Raw genomic sequence first — 13,119 nt, 5'->3', positions numbered from 1 at the left:
AAGCTACTGGTTCCATATACATGTTGCATGAGAAATGGCACTTCCATTCCAAACCTGCTGGTAGTTTTCATTGGGTCATCCCAAGATCTAGTGTTAGAACAGTGGGAACACCCCACCCGCTTTTCTTAGTTTTATAAGCCTCTATCACATCCTCATTCCATCCCAGTTTTATAAACCTCTATCACATCCCTATCCCACCCTAGTCACCTTTATCCTAAACGTCTATTTCCTCCGTTCCCAGATAATTTTGGTTTGCCTGGCACAACAGTGTTTGCTGTGGGAATTCCATGGAGAGAATGAGAATCCCACCGCACTAGTGCAAGTCTTGGCTGCCTGTTCTAATGTACTTCTCTGGATCCCTACCTAGGATTCCTGACCTGGGATGGGGAATGTTTGTAAACAAGATGCCCACATACCCAAGCAGAAATTTCCTCTTTGGCATGGGCAGATCCCCTCTATCCAAGTCTCCCAGGACAGCTGCACCAAATCCTTACCTCTGAAGAGTGTGGGCAATTATGTCTCTCCCCCAGGCTGCCAAAGCATAGGAAACAAGGCACCCAGTTTGATAATGAACGCTCTGCCATTCAGTCCCAAGCCTGAAGGAGCATGCCTGATGCTGGAGCCTGAAATGCCAGGATGAAATCCCATAGGCCCAAAACCACAATATGGGACAAACTTCTTCTAAACCAAGGCTCTGTACGTCTTAAAGCTTTGCTGTTGGGCACCTTCATCAGTAGGGCAACAAACTCTGCACAAGTGAGCAAGTGAAACGGGAAGTTCACAGAGGGAGCTGATGGAAGGAAAGCTGGGAAATTCTGGGGCTACTCTTTTGCAATAATCGGCCATTTCACAGACCAGTGCAGGGTAGACCTGCCATCCAAAGTGCGCATGGGCAAGGCTACATTTATTGGATGCACCCCCACTCATCAGTGAACAGTCTAAACACTGAGTAAGATGACAGGGCAGGATGTGCAGAGCTGCTAAGGTGGGGGGGGGGGAATCCCTCGGGGGGAGTCCCTCCCAATAGATGAAGAAACGGCCACCATGTTTATAGATGTCACCATGAATTTCCCACTTCCAGATATGGTTCTTAGCTTGTTTTTCTCACACATACACACTTCACAATGAGGAAATAGAAGAGCTCTCTCTTTCACTCACATACACATAAAGGAGCACTTCCCACTTCAAACCATTCCCACAAGGAATCACCTCTGCAGACAAAACTTCCCAAATGGAACGTAAGCTCTCTTGGTGGCTGTGCAAACACAAAAACAAAACTTTGCCAGAAAGCAAAACACACCATGAGGAGGCTCTGCTTGCCCATTTCTTTCCCTGTCCAATTATGTTCTCTTGTCAAACAGGTTTTACAGTGTTTTGCAGTGCTTCAAAAACCTGTCTGTCCAATGTCAATACTGGAATACAGGGGGAAATGGACATGTGCATCCACAGAAAACTCTCTCTGTCACACCTACTACCAGGCGCTTCAAAACTTAGCATCTGTACACAGCAAGCCTTCCAAAGGTACTTATTTCAGTATTTGAGGCTCTCTCGTGAACTCCTCTGGGCACAAAGCAAAAGTCAAGTTGCATCTTTAAGACCAACCAAGTTTTATTCAGAATCTAATCTCTAAGCACACTTCATCAGACAATAATATGGAATGGCAAGCAGTCCTAAATATAGAGAAAGTGGGCAGTGAGTTAGTATGCAGTAATGGAAATGTTTTTTAGCAGATTAAAAGAAGAAGAAGATATTGGATTTATATCCCGCCCTCCACTCAATTTCAGAGTCTCAGAGTGGCTTACAATCTCCTTTATCTTCCTCCCCCACAACAGACACTCTGTGAGGTGGGTGGGGCTGAGAGGGTTCTCACAGCAGCTGCCCTTTCAAGGACAACCTCTGCCAGAGCTATGGCTGACCCAAGACCATCCCAGTAGGTGCAAGTGGAGGAGTGCGGAATCAAACCCGGTTCTCCCAGATAAGAGTCCACACACTTAACCACTACACCAAACTGGCTCTCATAAGCTGAATCACAAGACGGGGTCTGGTGTTTGTTAGTTAGTGTTAACTGGGATGAAACAACAATGAAGGGTAATATAAAGCAAATTGATGTCCGTGTACTACACCCATTAAGTATCCTGGGTGTGAAGTGCAATAAATAAGAGTCTGTTGTAATGTTTTTGTTGTTCAGTCTCTGGGTTAAAATGAGGGCATAGGTTTCTCAGAGGTTTGATTTAAACATGTAAAAAAAGGTAAAGGTAGTCCCCTGTGCAAGCACCAGTCATTTCTGACTCTGGGGTGACATTGCTTTCACAACATTTTCACAGCAGACTTTTTTATGGGGTGGCTTGCCATTGCCTTCTCCATCATCTACACTTTTCCCCCAGCAAGCTGGGTACTCATTATACCAACCTCAGAAGGATGGAAGGCTGAGTCAACCTCAAGCCAGCTACCTGAACCCAGCTTCCACCAGGATCAAACTCAGGTCGTAAGCAGAGTTTAGGACTGCAGTACTGCAGCTTTTCCACTCTGCGCCATAGGAATCTTTTTAAACATGTAACACACATACAAAAATAATTCTAGTTTGCCATAAGAAAAAAGAATACATTAAAATATAGTGGAAGATGGGTAGTATATGTAATGAGATAAACACCCAGTATCTGTGTACAGAACAAGACACCAACCTCACAATTTCAGAGGCAGTTGGTTCTAAGCAACATGGTGCTGGAAGGATTAGCCCCAAGCAAGTTTCAAGGTTAACCAAGAAAGCAATTTCTGCAGAGATCACACACTTCTGTCCAAGACACAGATGTATAGGTCAAACTAACAATGCCAATATCATTACAACTTCACCTGCAGCACTGAAAACTGGCATTTACAAGAGTATCTGCTAGTCTGGGAGGAACTGTGTGAAGAACCTCTGCCAAGAACTGGTCTTATTTATAAGATGTGCTTAACATTCAGCACCTACCATCACGTGAAGTGATGGTATCGCTTTACTTTGCTCTGGTAAGACCTCATCTGAAATACTGTGTCCAGTTTTAGGCACCACATTTTAAGAAGGATATAGATAAGCTGGAACAGGTCCAGAGAAGGGCAACAAAGATGGTGAGGGATCTGGAGACCAAGTCCTATGAAGAAAGATTGAAGGAGTTGGGCATGTTTAGTCTGGAGAGGAGGCAGCTAAGTGATATGATCACCATCTTCAAATACTTGAAGGGCTGTCATATTGAGGATGGTGCAGAATTGTTTGCTGTGGCCCCAGAAGGTATGACCAAAACCAACAGGTTGAAATTAAATCGAAAGAGTTTCTGGCTCCACATTAGGAAGAACTTCCTGACAGTTAGAGTGGTTCCTTAGTGGAACAGGTTTCCTCGGGAGGTGGTGGGCTTTTCTTCCTTGGAGGATTTTAAACAGAGGCTGGATTGCCATCTGACAGCAATGCAGATCCTGTGACTTTGGGGGGGGGGCAGTATTTGTGAATTTCCTGCATTGTGCAGGGTGTTGGACTAGATGACCCTGGAGGTCCCTTCCAACTTTATGATTCTAAGGAGGAAAACCTGAATATAATATTCCCATTTTACAGATGGATAAAATAAAATTAAGTGGAACAGGCCACTGGAGCCAGCATCAAACCACTTTTCTCAGGTCCGAGACACAGCAAGCTACCGGGTACTGCAGCCTAGATCTGTGCTACAGAGATAATGTTATGTTTGATTCCGTTAGGCTACCTGGTCTTTTTATCACCTGTGATCAAACTGTAAACTGTCTTCCCCTCCTGTGCAAGCACACTGCAAGCCAACAAATCAAGGTCCTGCAGCTAATCCATAAAAAAAGAAATCTGATTACCAGCACAGAGAAGACGGCATTTAATCTTCACACTTCTCCTCCCCCTTCCCAAGCATTGCTAAAATTATGCACCAAGGTTTGCTGTGACTTCATTTTCCAAAAAGATAATACAACTCTTTGTTGAGATGATGAACTTGAAGTACCTTACTTGCCTAAAATCATAGAGTTGGAGGGGACATCCAGTGTCATCTAGTCCAACCCCCTGCACAATGCAGGAAATTCAGAAGTACTTCCTCCCCCATACCCAGTGACCCCTGCTCCAAGCCCAGAATATAACAACTGGGCTACAGTAGGCAGAAAATTAAACAAACCACTGCAAATAATTAGAATACTAACAATTATCAGTTACAAGGTGGATACCATGCAATAGTGCAAATAATCACAGTAGTAATGTTGCATATACAATGCACTATCAATCCTCAAATAATGGAAGTCCAAGCAAAAAAGTGAAAGTAACACGGTGTCTGTCTCTACAGAGATTCCTGTAGTCCTCTCTGGATCAGTTTACTGGCAATCAATAAAATGAGTCAGTTTCGAAGCTTGCCTTTCTCAAGCTGATTAAGAACACGTTGATGGCTTCCTCATCACCTGCAGAATTAATCAATGTCGAGGGAAACACACATTGAAGTTGGAACATCTTAGCGTATTACATGCAAAACGAATCTTCTGCGTTCTGTTCAGAATGCCACACCTAGAAGAAATCACACACTTCAATATGTGTTTCTCTCAACAATGATTAATTCTGCAAGTTATGAGGAAACCATCAATGTGTTCTTATCAGCTTCTGAGTAAGGCAGGCTCTGAAACTGAGAGGTTCATTTTAACAATTGCCAGTTAAGCTAATTTGGAGTGGACTACAGGAATCTCCGTAGAGACAGAGACTGTGTTACTTTACTTTTTTGCATGGACTTCCATTATTTGAGGACTGATACTACATTGTATACGCAATATTACTACTGTGATTATTTGTACTACTGCATGGTATGCTATATGGTGGTGTTTCCCATTTGCAGAGTCACGACCCGGTACCAGCCATGGAAGCCTCAATATCGGGTCACAAGAAAAGCCAAAACTAGCTCCACCCTCAGCAAAGCCTGAGCTCTGTTTGGCTTACTTCCTTCCCCCATCTCTGTGTTGTGCAGTGAAAAGCTAGCCTTGAAGACTGACACAGGCTGCAAAGCCTGAGCTCCATTTGGCTTCCTGCCTTACCCCATCTCTGTGTTGTGCAGAAAGGAGCTGGACTGCCTCTCCTTCCTTCGACCCCCCCTCCCAGTGTTTGAGAGAAAAGCTGGAGTCCACTGGCACTTTAGACCCATGAAGTGTTCTTCAAGGTATGAGCTTTCATGTGCCTTGCAGTATGTTCTTTTGGGGAGATTTCCCCGAGAGGCTTGGGTGGCAAAGAAGGTGGGGATGTTTTTTTTCAGCCAGGAGGGGTGGGGAGTGGGCATTCCAGTACCTTTTTTTTTTAACCAAATGACCCCTGGGCAGAATTGTTGCTGACTGGGGTCATCTGATGATAGATAGATAGATAGATAATTTTATTTATATCCCGCCCTCCCCGCCGGAGCAGGCTCAGGGCGGCTAACAACATCATTCAATTTCCCTTATACAAAAGACAAGGTTACATTAACATTAAACATTAAAAATTCTGATAAGTTTAAAATCACTTAATTAAGTTGATAAAAGTGCTAATGCTAATTGTGCTTTTATATGGCGGTAATCATTAGCAATTTCTTTCTTCGTCAGCGAAAGCCAGTCGGAAGAGGAAGGTCTTGCAGGCCCTGCGGAATTGTTCAAGGTCCCGCAGGGCCCGCATTTCCTCTGGAAGTTGGTTCCATAGGTTCGGGGCTGCAGAGGAGAAGGCCCGGTTACGGGTGCATTGCAGCTTCACCTCTTTCGGTCCGGGGGTGGTCAACAAGTTTTTTCCAGCTGACCTCAGTGCTCTCTGGGGTTCGTATGGTGAGGCTTTTTTTTTGTCTCCCCTTCTTTTTTTCTTTCCCTGCAAGTGATGCTCTGTCTGTATTCTTGGTGCCGGGGGGGAGGGGGAGAGCAACAGTGGGAGGGCTTCTAGTGCCCTGGCCCCACTGGTAGACATTCTGGTGCTTTTGGGGCATTGTGTGAGAGAATTTTGGACTGGATGGTCCACTGGCCTGATCCAACATGGCTTCACTTATGTTCTTTCTTTCCATGTCTTTCTATTTCATTCTTTCCCTTTCTTTCTTTCCTTCCATTTTTACTGGATGGAACCTATCTGTTCATCATACTGTTGTTGCAGACATAGGAGCTCTGCCAATGAAAAGTTAGCACCCCCAGTTGTAGCCAGCTGGCCTTTCTATGAGATTTCTGTGTGAGTGAGTGAGAGTGAGAGGTGTAGGGCAGAAAGAGATTATTGGAGATTACTGCTGTATATCTCAACAGCACTGGAAGTGATGTATGAACCTGCCGCCATTTTACTGGTCCTGCTTTTAACAGCTGTCTGACACCAAAATTAAACTCCTCCTGTAGAAATATCTGCACAACAGGTTGCTTTTAAAGGCTTTTAAAGGCATGGGAAACATAGCCAGTAAAAAGCTGCAAGCCCCTCATAAATATCCTTTTTGGGATAACTGCAAAAAAGCTTGTATGAACTTCATATAACTTGAAATTAATTCATTAATTGCAGTAAATTCTCTGCTACCTTTCACAGCAATTTCCCAGTGTTTCAGCCAAGGAAAAGTATGAAAAAATAGCTGTCAAAAGATTTTCTTGAAACCAAGCAAGCTTGGTTGTAGCTTGAGGTAGGGTTCCAGTAGTAGCAGCTGAAGGAAGGGTCTACTAAATGTGTAAGCATATTTTGAGGTAGAGCAGCTGCCAGGACCCAGTGTGGGTGGTACACTGTGCTGGCATTCCTGATGGCAATGGCAACAACACTCCCAACTACATACATTGGCCAGTGCTGTTGAGGAAGGGGTGTGTAAGTGGTGCAGGCAATTGAACATGGGCATTAGGAGTGCTTGCAAGCTGGAGAAGAACACACAAACATATAGGTGCATGCAGGTGTGGGGGTTGAACGAGAGGTCCCTCAGAATGTATGAAAAAGTTGCAGACCGCCCACTCTCCACCCCCATTTTGGCTCAGTATGAGTTTCAGAGAGATTTTTCTGAAAACGAAGTTACTTAAGAACAGGCAGGTTTGGGGAAGTGCCCTGGAAGTGACATCACAGGAAAAGGTGGAGTTTTGGTTCAATGGCCCTTGGCCTGGAAGTGACATCACAAGAAAAGATATAATTCCTGTCTCCTGGTTTCACCCCTAAGGTCTCCTGGCTCCACCCTCGAATTTTAGTGGGCCATAAAGAAGAAGTGTAAAAATAACCAGGCCACAGGAAAGAAAAGTTTGGGAAACCCTGCTCTATGGCATGGGTGTTAAACTCATTTGTTATGAGGGCTAGATCTGACATAAATGTGACCTTGTCAGGCCAGACAACGTGTGTCATAAAATTTAATGTCAGGTAGCAGAAATATAAACTTTATAAAGGACACAAACATAAAGATTTGTAAAAATAAATAAATTTAAAAGTACTTAAAAGATCAGTGCTCTTGCAATATTTTGTTTACTTTAGTTTCTTATAACATCTCTTGCTCTGAATTATTGCATCAAAACCTGGAGACAATGTCTCTGCTGTAGCAATCTTGAGTATGTTGTTTAGGTGTGTATCTGTAAGTTCCAATCCTGTTTCTGATTTATTGACATTCATTACAGAAATCTTATGGTCAATGCTTTGAGCCTAAGATCCAGGGGAAAACATGAAATGGCTGGGCACTGTGAGCTTTTGTACAAAAGTTGCTTCATGTATTGGTCAGCCAATGGAGAAAATAGAGGCTTTGCTTGTAGTTCCTGTGCAATTGAGCAAGCCTGGCAAAGCAAGTTGTGATGCAGAAGGAAACAAGAGAGAGAAAGGAAAGCAGATGACAATTTTGCTTGAGAGCCTGAGGGAGCCTGATCCAGCCCACAGGTCGAACGTTTGACACCCCTGCTCTATGGCAACCTTGTAGCTGGTAATTACTACTATTCTAATTATTTGTAGCGGTTTGTATATTTGTTTAAATTCCAAGCGCAGAAGATGGCAAAAAAAAAGCCCCTCTACAGGATCCCTAGCAAAACTGGCCTGGAGAAGAATGCTGCCTGACCCCAAAGTGGCAAGGAAGCATTTCCCTGGGCATGTAAGCAGGGGCCATGAGAACCAAGCACTGATGCAACCCTTCCTGCCCTCCTTCTCATGCCTAAGTTCACAAAATCAGCATTGCTGTCAGCCATCTATACCTATGCAAATGCAATTGTTCTAGCACTCCTGTAAGGTAGGACAGCATTCAAATCCTCATAAGATACCAAGAGTGATAAAATGTGGTTTGCTGGAAAATGGCAAAGAAAGAGTTAAGAGGCAGACATTGTGGCATGTCCCCAGAGGTGAACAGTTTCAGGTGTTCTTCTCCACTGGTTTTAACTTGGTCAGCTGCATTCCAGACCTTGGAAGATAAATGCTAGGGAACAGAAAGTGTTTCCCAACCCTGCCCAACCGCCTTGGAGCCAGTCCTGCACAGGGCTTGAAAACAAAAGCATTCAAACACCCAAGCTTCAACCTTCAGTCTCTAGGAGCTTGGTGAACAAGTACCTGGGATTTTTCCAGCCCTGCTTTAATCTAAGGCACCGTTGTGTCCATATTATTGATTTTAAAAAGTCACCTGAAAATGACACATCTAAACCCTTTGAGCACATTGTGTTCATCCCTCTCTCCTTCCCTGATGTATTTCTAATTGAACCTCCTAACTGCATAACTTATAACTGATAACTTAGCAAGCAGCAAAAGCCACTCAGAAAATGGGAAATGGGGCGGTGGGGGGGGGGGGGGGAAGGCTGGAAGTAGCTGGAGCCCAAGCTGCAGGAAGACACTGTGCAGTGATGCTTCTAGTGTTTGGTGCCAAGAACCCACAAGGTTGCATTTGCCACGCACTCCACAGGCCTGCATTTTGTTGCAAGCCCTTCCTCCTGTTAGCTGGGTACTACCAGACTGGCAGAGCTGTCAGACCACAGTGAGCAAGCTTCAAACAGACACGTCACCCCATACTCCCAGGTTGAAGCAGACCTATTATCCCTTCTGCATCATTACATACCAAACATTTTAATCCTATGATAGATGCACACACTCACCCTTGCTTGCAACTGGTTTTGCTGAAGAGCTATACAGACACAGCGGTGAGGATATTTCCTCATATTTCCCATCCTACAAAGGAATACCATGACCACCATTTCCTCTGGCAGCATCACAGGTGATGATGGGATAGTCATACCAAGGGCTACCAGTTATTGAACACACAACACTCCATATAATTTGCAACTAGGACCCCGCTCCACAAAAAGGGGAGGAAGGACAACACTTGAAAATGGAGAGAAGCAAGAGAAGATTGGCCTTAAGGTGTTACCAAAGAAGGTTCTCATGAAGGAGAAAACAAGAGAAGCCTCCTGTTTTAAAAGACGCAATATAGTCTCATAATCTCTTCCAGCATGGAAGCTCATATCAGGGGGACAGTTTAACACACTGTTCTTCAAAGTGCTTGATTAGACCACCTTAACCAAACCAGGATATTCCAGTGCTCCAAATGGAATCTTACCTGAGCATTTCAGAGACTCAAGAATGGATTCTGTTGATCTAGGTGAATGAAAAGATTTGTACTGATATATTTGACAGAAGCTGGCAAATGGAAAGATGAAGAAAGCCATTTAACATCAAAGCTTTCTTGCACTTCTGGGTTCCAAAACTGAGCCATACCCAGTGTGTTCTTACTTTCCTTGAATGTATGAATGAACACAGTAACTGGGATGCCATACTGATTGTGCTACTGTAGTAAATCATCGCTGCTGTGCAAACAAATCTTCTGGCACATCAAAACAAACAAGGGGGAGGAGAGCCATCAGAACTGCACTTTGAACCACGTTGTACAGAATCTCTGTACACTTCTTCAAACCAATGTGGAACCCCAAAGTCAAGGCATTTTGCTTCCCCCACAACCACCAAAATCAGACACACTGTCTGAACCTTCCATTAGCAACCAGAGCTGCAGCATCACCAGGCATCTCCAAAACTGTACTATAATCTAAGAACACAAAGCCATACTCTTGCACCCCTCCTCTTCACTGACAAGAGATAAGCAAGTGGAGACTCCAGGCCATGGCACAAGCTCCTAACACCACCAACTCCTCTTTCATATCTTCTTTGATGGGAAACTTGCAAAAGCCCCAGCCTTCCCAGAACAGTCAAGGGAGTAATGCACTTGTACTTTCAAAGACAGCTGAACGCACCATTTATTGACTGTAATTTTACTCCACTTCCAGACAAAGATTAGATAAATGGTTTACATTATTATATGTCCATTTGTGAAGGGAGGGGAGGGTCCCCTCTTCACCAGCATTACAAGAAACTAGCACTTGAAGAAATTAGATATTGCAAGACAAGGACATGTGCCAAAAAAAACAAATCCACCCTGTAAACTTACAGGTCTTGCTAGAGACCAGAGCTGCAAGTCCTTGCTTTCCACTTCTAAACGTTATCAAGTAGCTTAACCATTCTTTAGGAATTCCAGTTCCAACTTGAGAAACAAAGCCAAAAGAGTGGAAGCCACTCCACTCAATCCCTGTTGATCACTGACTGCTTAAACTCCAGTAGGATGCTTTCCCCCTTATAACATTTTTCCTTCTTGGTCACCTCCCTTTCCTTGTCAATAGCAATTAATGCTATCAAGGATTTACTCCTTGCTTCTACAAGAATCACGCCCCCTGAGTATGTAGAGGCAGAACTGGAAGCTCTACTCCAATTATGGGCCTGGAAATTGACACCATCACTTCAAAGATACAAAACACAAAGAACAAAACAGAAGGAAAACCCCACCAGACTCTAGCTTTCACATCTGTTTCTTCCATATTCCTTTTTTTTTTTTGCCTTGGCCAAATCCTTGTGCTGTCAAATGGCTGTTTCTGAGGGGGAAGCAGCAAATAAGACTAATTCTATTTAAACTGAGCACCTGCCTGAACCACAGCCAGAACTCCAAGATCTCTGGGAACTCCAAATTATCTTTGATATCAACTCCATGATCAAGCTACACAGCCACCTCGGAAATGTATGGGTCAGAAACACATTACAATGCCAACAATCTAACATTTAAAAACTATAAGGGTTTACTGAGAGAGAACCAAGGAGATGAGACACCTAGTCTACAGGGTTAGTGAGGGACCTGGAAATTACATTTTCCCTAGGGGGCTGCTATAGTCTATAACAGGGGTGGCCAAACTTGTTAATGTAAGAGCCACATAGAATAAACATCAGATGTTTGAGAGCCCCAAGACATGAATGTCAGATATTTGAGAGCTGGAAAGAAGAAAGGAAGGCAAATAGATGGGGGATGGAGAGGTGGAAAGAAAGCAACTTTAATTTTAAATGCATTCTCAAAGCCACTGGCTGGCTTGACTAAGTGATCTTAAAGAGAGAAATGCCTTCTCCAAGCCAGCTGATGGGACAGTGGTGGCTTCAAGAGCCACACAATATGTGTGAAAGAGCCACATGTGGCTCCGGAGCCGCAGTTTGGTCTATATAACCCTGGTCTATAGTCAGTGGAAATTTGAGGAAATAAGAGATTAAGAGCCCTGCCGAATGGGATCAAGGCAGGTTCAGCATCCTGGTTCCTACAGTAGCCAACCAAGGAAATGTACAAGGAAGGCACAAAGACCAAAGTTCTCCCTGCCCTTTATAACCAGAGTTCTAAGGCAGACTGTCTCTGATTTTGGAGGCTTTACTTGGTTCTAGTAGCCCACAGCTGCTGACAGATGGCTCCTTCCTGAATTTGCTTCAACATGAAAGTATTTCTTTTTGGGCTGAGACACTGAATGGTGTGGTGACTGGTAAGTCTGCAAAAATCTTGCTCCATTGGCTTGTCAAGGAACTCTGCGGAGTGGTGAGGGGAACACAGGAGCACGCACGTGGTACTCGGTAGGGGTTCACAGCCCCCTATGACAACCCGACTGGGATCGAATGGGACTGCAGGAGGCCAGTTTCATAGGGGCGGGGGAGGCTGGCAGACATGAGGGTGTCTGGGACACCACAGAAGGTGAAGAGCGCTAGGGAGAGACGGGGGTTGTCTGTGGGAGCACGGGACATTCAGACAGGAAAGCAGGGCTGGGGGCTCTCTGGGGCACGACAAGTGGAAGCTGGGGCTTAGGTGACATGACAGCCCCGTACCCTGGGGTCCTTCCCGCAAACTCTGCGGAGCAGTTATGGGTGGCGCTGGGAGGCCTCCATCTCCACAATCTTACTCTTGAGTCTGAACCCCCCCCCCCTTTCCGTGCCCCCCCCCTCCGGCTCACCTCAACGGGCGGGCGGCCACCTGCGAGTCGAGGGCGGCGCCATTCACACGTCCGCGGAGACCATCATGTGATTCAAGCGGCCACCTCCGATACTCTGTCTTGTTTTGTGCGCGCGCATAAGGCTTTCAGAGGTGAGCGCAGCCGCAGTGCGCAAGGAGTGCCAGGGTCGCCATCTTTAACTCGGGCTGCCACTTGGGACGCGTGCTTCTTCTTCCCTCCTTCCTTTGGGTGACTTAGCAACTCATGGACAACTCTGACTAAATTCAGGGTCAAGAGACGGTGGGATTGGATAAATAAATAAAGTTTTTCACCTCCTCTTTCTTTCCCCGATCGCCGGCAGAAGACAACTTTACCAGCAGTACGACCGGCAGAAGTCAAGCGGGTGAAGTTTCCAGCTTTGAAGTCTGGCCTGACTCAACCTGGTTGTCAAAGGCTTCGAGGAATAGAAGTCAATTTGCTGCCCCCTTTAGGAAGAACTTGTATTCGATCCCCCCTCCTGGCCATTTGCAGAATCAGGTGGCGGTCATTTATTTATTTAGCTAATTTTAGTTACGCATCCTAATATCATATTGGCCCGGAGGTGGAGGTACAGATGGAGGGATTATTCCTTGTTGAACAGCTTTTCGTTTCCACTTGGCCTTGGGCAACGCCTCTTTAGAGGGATTAGGGGAGGAGGGGCGGGAGGTTGTTCTTAAAACGGGCAAGCTGAAATATTTAAATTGTTTCAAAAGTAAACAGGAGTTGTGTGGCTTTTTGAAGACTGGGCTGGACATTTTATGCTGAATGTTTATCTGCTGGCGTCTGATTTTCCCTGAGTCACGTTTCTGTCCTGACTTTCCTGGGTTACTGATCTTAGTCTATCTGTCACTCCACTGGTTGCCCAGC

At 45.0% G+C, this 13,119-nt stretch overlaps 1 protein-coding gene across 1 annotated transcript in view; it reads right to left on the bottom strand.

Annotated features, from left to right (window-relative positions):
- CLCN5 (chloride voltage-gated channel 5) overlaps positions 1-12,375 on the bottom strand; it is a 44,998-nt gene extending 32,623 nt beyond the window's left edge. The window contains exon 1 of the mRNA XM_060249000.1: positions 12,235-12,375. The gene's annotated coding sequence lies outside the window, so the exon portion shown is untranslated. The remainder of the gene's footprint in view (positions 1-12,234) is intronic.
- Between the last annotated feature and the right edge of the window lie 744 nt (positions 12,376-13,119).

Source organism: Heteronotia binoei, chromosome 11 (genome assembly GCF_032191835.1).
Source record: "Heteronotia binoei isolate CCM8104 ecotype False Entrance Well chromosome 11, APGP_CSIRO_Hbin_v1, whole genome shotgun sequence".
Lineage (NCBI taxonomy): Eukaryota > Metazoa > Chordata > Lepidosauria > Squamata > Gekkonidae > Heteronotia > Heteronotia binoei.
The sequence above is the reverse complement of the archived record's forward strand: the minus strand, read 5'-3'. Positions and strand labels throughout refer to the sequence as shown.